Below are 7,028 nucleotides of genomic sequence, written 5' to 3' on the forward strand. Positions count from 1 at the left end.
TTCTTTCTCTCTCTCTCTCTCTCTCTCAGGGGCTGAGCTCTTGTCTCTTTATTTATCGTTTTTTTTCTTACCCCTCACCAACCACGTCTTTCCATCTCTTTTTTAACTCTCCACACATTAAGAGATCATGTAGGAGCACGGCAGACACCAACACGTGAAACTAGGACTTGTATCACAAATATCTCAAACTAATATATACAAAAAGAAACTAACAGAACTTGTTAAATTAACTAGGACATCCGGTGTCAATATATACGAATTGGTTAGACTTATATGTAGTCACTATTCTTTGTGCATATTATATTTACATGCAATATAAAATACATTTCTCAGTCAAATTTATAAGCTTTGTATTTAATGTATGTGGAGTTTGAATTTTAACTTTCTACCTCTCTTACTTGTTTTTTTCTCTCCACTCCTCCTCTCTTCCTTTCTTTCTCTTGTACTATTCCCTTCTATAATTCTGTTAATCACTTTTCTTTTTCTTTGGGTCTGTTTCTTTCCCTCCCTTTCTTTCATTCCCCTTCTATCAGTCCTTCTCCCCTTTTCATCTTTCCATTTTCTCTCCCTTGTGTATATAAACATATGAATATACATATATGTACATGTGCACATGTATAATTAATATGTATAGATTTTTTTTTTCTAACAAGCAATAACATCAAAGCTTTATTACAAAAAAGTTAGGTTAACTAATTAACTTTTTGGACGAAATATGGGTTATTACTCGATTAATTCGAGAATGAACATGTTTGTTGTGTGTGTTGAAGGTGTACGTTGTCCATGCTGTGTGTGGCTCCTTCATATTCATCGGTAGGATGTGTGCGGGTTTCATATGTACATTCTATACTTCCTCCCTCTCTCAACCGCATCCCACCCACATACCTGTTTACTTAGTATGTTCATGTATGCAAAAAAGTAAGAGTAATATATATATGAGTATTTTCTATCGTTAGAATCAAGGTATGAGATATCCTTATTACCTTTCTGTATGTGGAATATATGTATATATCTACATGTGCATATGCACATATGCAGGTGTATATATATATTCGTGTATATATAAATGAATGTTTACATATTAATGCATGTATAATATACATGAATACATGTATTTCCACCTCAGAAATAGAAATGTTATGTTTATTGCATGTATTTATCTATGCATCTATTCACTTTTCTACAAATACATGTACTCAAGTGTCAGTGCTACTTTGCCGAAAATATTTGCATTGCACATCAGTCTTCAGTGAAAGTGATTGAAAAACAAAGAAAAATAGCCGAGTTGTATGTCGCTTTCTTGACTGTTTGATGTGCTGTGTGTGCTTGTGTTTACTTTCCTCCAAGGGTAGTCATAAAACACAGATAATAGTCTTTATTAGGGTCATAACTGTATCCTCCAAGGGTAGTCAAAAACAGAGATAATAATCTTTATTAGGGTGATAACTGTATCATTACCAATAATTATAATGATAATGATAACACCAGCTACAATATCAATAAATATGATGATAATAGTAACAACAATAACAAAAATAATGATAATAATAGTGATGATAAAGATAATTATAATGATAACAAGAATACTGATAATGATAATGACAATAACAATTACAAAGATAACGATAATAATAGTAATAATACAATGGAAACAATAATAACAGTCATGATAATAATGATAAAAAATCATAATGATAATAATATCAATAATAATACTGATAATAAATATATACATAACCTAATACACACACATTTATAAATAAATATTTATATATATGCATATACATATTTATATATTTACATATTTGAATATATATACTTATAGTCACGTATAAAAATATATGTATATATATAAATATGTAAATACATATGTATATATTAACAGATTTCTACAATTATATATATTTTATTCATTTATATATATAATTTAAACATTTATTCATATATAGAGAGATTATACATTTATTCATATATAGAAATTATATATTTATTCATATATATATATAAATTATACAAATATTCATATATATATATATATATATATATATATATATATATATATATATATGTTTCAAACATTTACTCATATATATATATTTATACATTTATGTATATGTATATTTATATATATATGGATATACATATATTTATATTTTCATATTTATATATTTACATATATATGTATGTATGTGTGTGTGTGTGTGTGTGTGTGTGTGTATATATATATATATATATATATATATATATATATATATATATATATATACATTTACATTTATTAATATACATATATTTATATATATTTATTTATTTATATATATTTTATTTTTTTCAATATTTATTTATATAAACATTTATTTATATATATTCATATATTTATAGTACATATACATATATCTATAATGGTTAATGGTTAATGGTTAAAAGCAAAATAAATGTGCTAGACATCTAAGGTCATATAGCACTATAGTTAATGTTAGTGAATGATGGTTGGGTTAGTGATTAGTTGTTAAAGCTGGGTTAAGGAATTGGTGAGTAAATGGGTTAGGGTCGGATGAGGTAATGTAAAGGGGTTAGATCATATGCGTTTGAGGAAGGAAAACAGGTTGTTAAAGCAGAAGTGTGAGATTCTGTAAGGATGTCTGATAAGTTGGGATGTCTATGTAGGGAGAACATGGGCATGACAATATAATATGTGGGACTGAAAGAGGAACATTTGGAAACCGCGAATGTTCCAATGAAGGATAGTTATACTTTTGTTGATTTACTGGCAGAGATTGCAGTGCGTGTTGGAGAATTTGAAGGGGAAGGTGCTAGAGGGTACGATAAAGAATGAGGTTGGGGAGGTGGTGTTGTATCAGGAGGGGTGTCGGGAGGTAGAGGGTCTGGGGAAGAGGGTACTTGTGACATGAGGGTTTCACGTGTGTATCCAGGAGGGAGTGGAAGGGATAGAGGGGATAGTGGGAGGGTTAATATAGGTGGGGCTGGAGTCAGGGGGAATGGGTTTTGTTGGGATGGGGTAGGAGGATTGGGTGTAGGGAGAATATGAGTAGGAGGAGGATGGATATCGGCAGTCACTTTGAGTGTGGAGGGAGCGGGAGTTGTAGAATTTGAAGGTGGATGAGTATTTGTTTGGGACTCGATTATGTAGTTCTTGATATCTTCAAGAAATTCTGTAGTGGAGTTGGTTGGGGAGTTTTGTGATATAAAGGTTTTCTTGTGAGGGGGAGAAGAGAAGTCTGGTGTCTGAAAAATAGGGGGAAAGGAAGGTGGAGGTGATTGTGAGGTAGGGGAAGAGGGGGTGGAACGTTTATTCTGTCTGCTGCGGGTAGTGCGGGGAGGGAGAGGGGAAGGTGTTGGGGCTGTAGTAGAGATTGGGGTGTCTGGATTTAGGATAGCAAAAGAATTTGATTGGGTAGAGATCGGAGTGTCTGGGTTTAGGATGGCAAAAGAATTTGACTGGGGAAGGTAGGAGGTAGAAGAGGGGAAGTTAGATGGAGGGGGGTCGGGTTTAGGAGGGTGTAGGAGCTTGGGAGGTAGGGGGATTGGCAGAGTGAGCGACATTACTGGAGTAGGGGGTAAGAGAAAAGCCTTGTCGACGTGCTTCCTGTCTGGCTTCACGTAGAGTGAGTCCAAGTCTGAATCTGAGAGTTGCTACCTCAGACTCAAATTTGTAGGTGGGGCAGCCTCTATAAAATACATTATGGGGGCCGCCACAGTTTTCACATGTGCGTGATTGTGCAGAGCAATTTGATCGAGTATGGCCAGGTTGGGTACATAGCGGGCATCTGGCTGTGGAACGGCAATGTTTGGCAGGATGTCCTAAATGCCAACAATTTTGGCATTGACGAGGAGGAGGTTGGTATGGTCGGACAGGTAGGGATTCCCAACCTATGTAATAATTTAAGGGAAGGTTATGTCTACGGAAAGTAATTTTGTCAATGTTGATGGATTTCTTACGATTTCCTCTGGGAGGAATGGAGTAGCATTGTACATATGTTGCATCATAGTCAGTGAGACAAAGAATGGTCAGATTGTGGAGAGGACTTACTCGCTTGTCATGGATTGGGCAATCTGTTGGGGAGATAGAGACAGTTCCAGTGCAAGTATTGAGGGTTGGATGAGGTTCTGTAGGGATGGGATTACCACATAGATCAGTTAGTCTTGTTAATGCTATAGCTTCGTTTTCAGTTGTTACTGTGACGAGACGGGAGTGGTCGCGTCGGCTACGGAAAGAGACTTTGCCTACTTGTTTTTGGAGGCATTGTTGGAAGAGGAGGGTGTTTTGAGAGTAGGGAGCTGTGGGAGGGATCACGAAAAATCGGTCCCATTTGGCTGGGCTAAATAGAGTATTTAGGATTCTTGTAGAGGTGGGGGTAGTAGAAGTGCGGGGATGTGTGGAGGATGGAGTAGTGTTGAGGGGGGTAATGTTATGGGGAGGTGGGCAATAAGGTTGTAAGGTAGTAATAAGGGGAGATGGGGTAGTTGATGAAGGAGGTTGTGGGAGTAAAGGTGTTGAAGTTGAGCATGTTGGGAGAGTAGAAATGTCTCCTGGGGGTTTGTTGTTGATTAGGGTTGATACTGTACTAGTATGCATTGATGATGGGGGAGTTGTTGCAGTGTTCGGAGCCGTGGGCAAAGGAGAGCTGGGATTGGGGCTATTTGATAAAGGGGCAAGCCTCATTGCCCCTAAAAGTGGGGTTACGTCTTCATTATTGGCCATGATAAGCCTGGAGTATGTTGGGGGAAAAAAAAAGTCCACCCCTCAGGGTCCCCTTGAGGGTTAAGGGCCAGGTATGGCAGGGGTATACCGTGCCCATGGTTCCCTCAGGCCGTTCAGGACTGACATAAAGTCAGCCTTTCATCCTTTCAGCACGGCTCTCACACCTTAGGAGGTGGATAGTAGAAGGGATTGGTGAAGAAACAGAAACGAAAAGTATGAGTGGGAAAAAAAGACTATGCAAAATAAGTTGAGTCGATGGCTGAGTCCCAAGGTTGAGGAGTTCCCCATCATTGGGTCTCAGTCTTCGTCTCCTAAGCCCCCCCACGACAACAACGGGCAAAGGATTGGGGGGGTACATATATCTATAATACATACAAATATATCTTTTTCTAATATATAAATATATTGATAATATACATTTATATATAAATATACATAAAATACATATATAAATATATATATGTATAAATATAGATAGATACATATATATTTATATTTATATTTTCATATTTATAAATTTACATATATTTATTTATATACATATAATTATATATATTTATTTATATATATACATTTATTTATTAGTATACATATTTATATATATATAAATTTATACATATATCTATATATTTATTTACATATACATTTATATATATTCATATATTTCTATTTATAATACATTTATCTATAATACATACATATATATCTAATCATAATATAAAATATATTTATATATAAATATATATTTATAATATATATACATTTATATATATTTTGAATATACATATATATATCGATATATATTTACATAAATCTATATATATATTTATATATACTTAAATACATATCTATATATATTCATATATATTTATATACATTTATATATATATATATATTTATATTTATATATATATTATATACATTTATATACATTTATATATATATTTATATATATATTTATATATATATATTTATATATATATCTAATATACAAATTTACATTTATCTATATATTAATATGTTATACATAAATATATATGAATATTTAAACATTTATATATATCTCTAAATATATTTATATATATGTAGATATATATCCATAAATATGTATGTATACATACGTATATATATATAAAAATATATATGTACACACTTATGTATACACATGTATATACATACATCTGTAAATGTATATATAGGTGTGTACTTCTCTATATATGTATGCGTGTGCACATATACGTATATGTATATATGTATAAATGATTATATGGATATATGTATCTAAATATGTATATATATGTATGTGTATGTATATATGTATATATGTATATATTTATATATATGTATATATACATATGGTTATGAATATATATGGTTATGTATATATATGGTTATGTATATATATGGTTATGTATATATATATATGGTTGTATATCTTTGGTTATGTATATATTTGGTTATATATATATATATAATTATTCCCAGCTTTTCAATCGCGAATGTTAAAGGAGTCAAATAACATGAAATCTTAACCTCACAGCCTCGTGCAATTTCAACATTGTTTAACTTATTCATTAGCCTTGCAACATAAATTTTCCAGAGAAATGATTCCCGCGAAAATGAAATTAGTTGAAGCCTTTATTTCCACTTCGCTCACTCGGCGATCCTTCCGTCTCCCGTTTGGAGTGCCGCTGAGTCAAAGGCCCACTTGGACTGGTGCTGGGGAGTGTGGGTGGTGGTGGTGGTGGTGGCGGTGGCGGTAGCGGTGGCGGTGGCGGTGGTGGTGGCGATGGCGGTGGTGGTGGCGATGGTGGTGGTGGTGGCGATGGCGGTGGTGGTGGCGATGGTGGTGGTGGCGATGGTGGTGGTGGTGGCGATGGTGGTGGTGGTGGCTATGATGATGATAATAATGATAATGATGATGATGATGATAATGATGATAATAATGATAATGATGATGATGATAATGATGATAATGATGATGGTGGTGGTCGTGGTGGTGACGGTGGTGATGGTGGTGGTGATGGTGACGGTGGTGGCGATGGTAATGGCGGTGGTGGCGGTGGTGGCGATGGTGGTGGTGGTGACGGATGTGGCAATAATGGTGGTGGTGGCGATGATAGTGACAACGGTGATGGTGGTGGTGGTGGCGATAATGGTGGTGGTAGCGATGATGGTGGTGGTTGGGATGATGATGGTGATGGTTGTGGTGGTGGTGGTGGCGATGATGATGATCATCATGATGGTGATGGTAGTAATGGAGGTGGTCGTGATGGCTTCGCTCTCCTTGCGAGGGACGGCACAT

This window comes from Penaeus chinensis, chromosome 14, assembly GCF_019202785.1.
Source record: "Penaeus chinensis breed Huanghai No. 1 chromosome 14, ASM1920278v2, whole genome shotgun sequence".
Taxonomy (NCBI): Eukaryota; Metazoa; Arthropoda; class Malacostraca; order Decapoda; family Penaeidae; genus Penaeus; species Penaeus chinensis.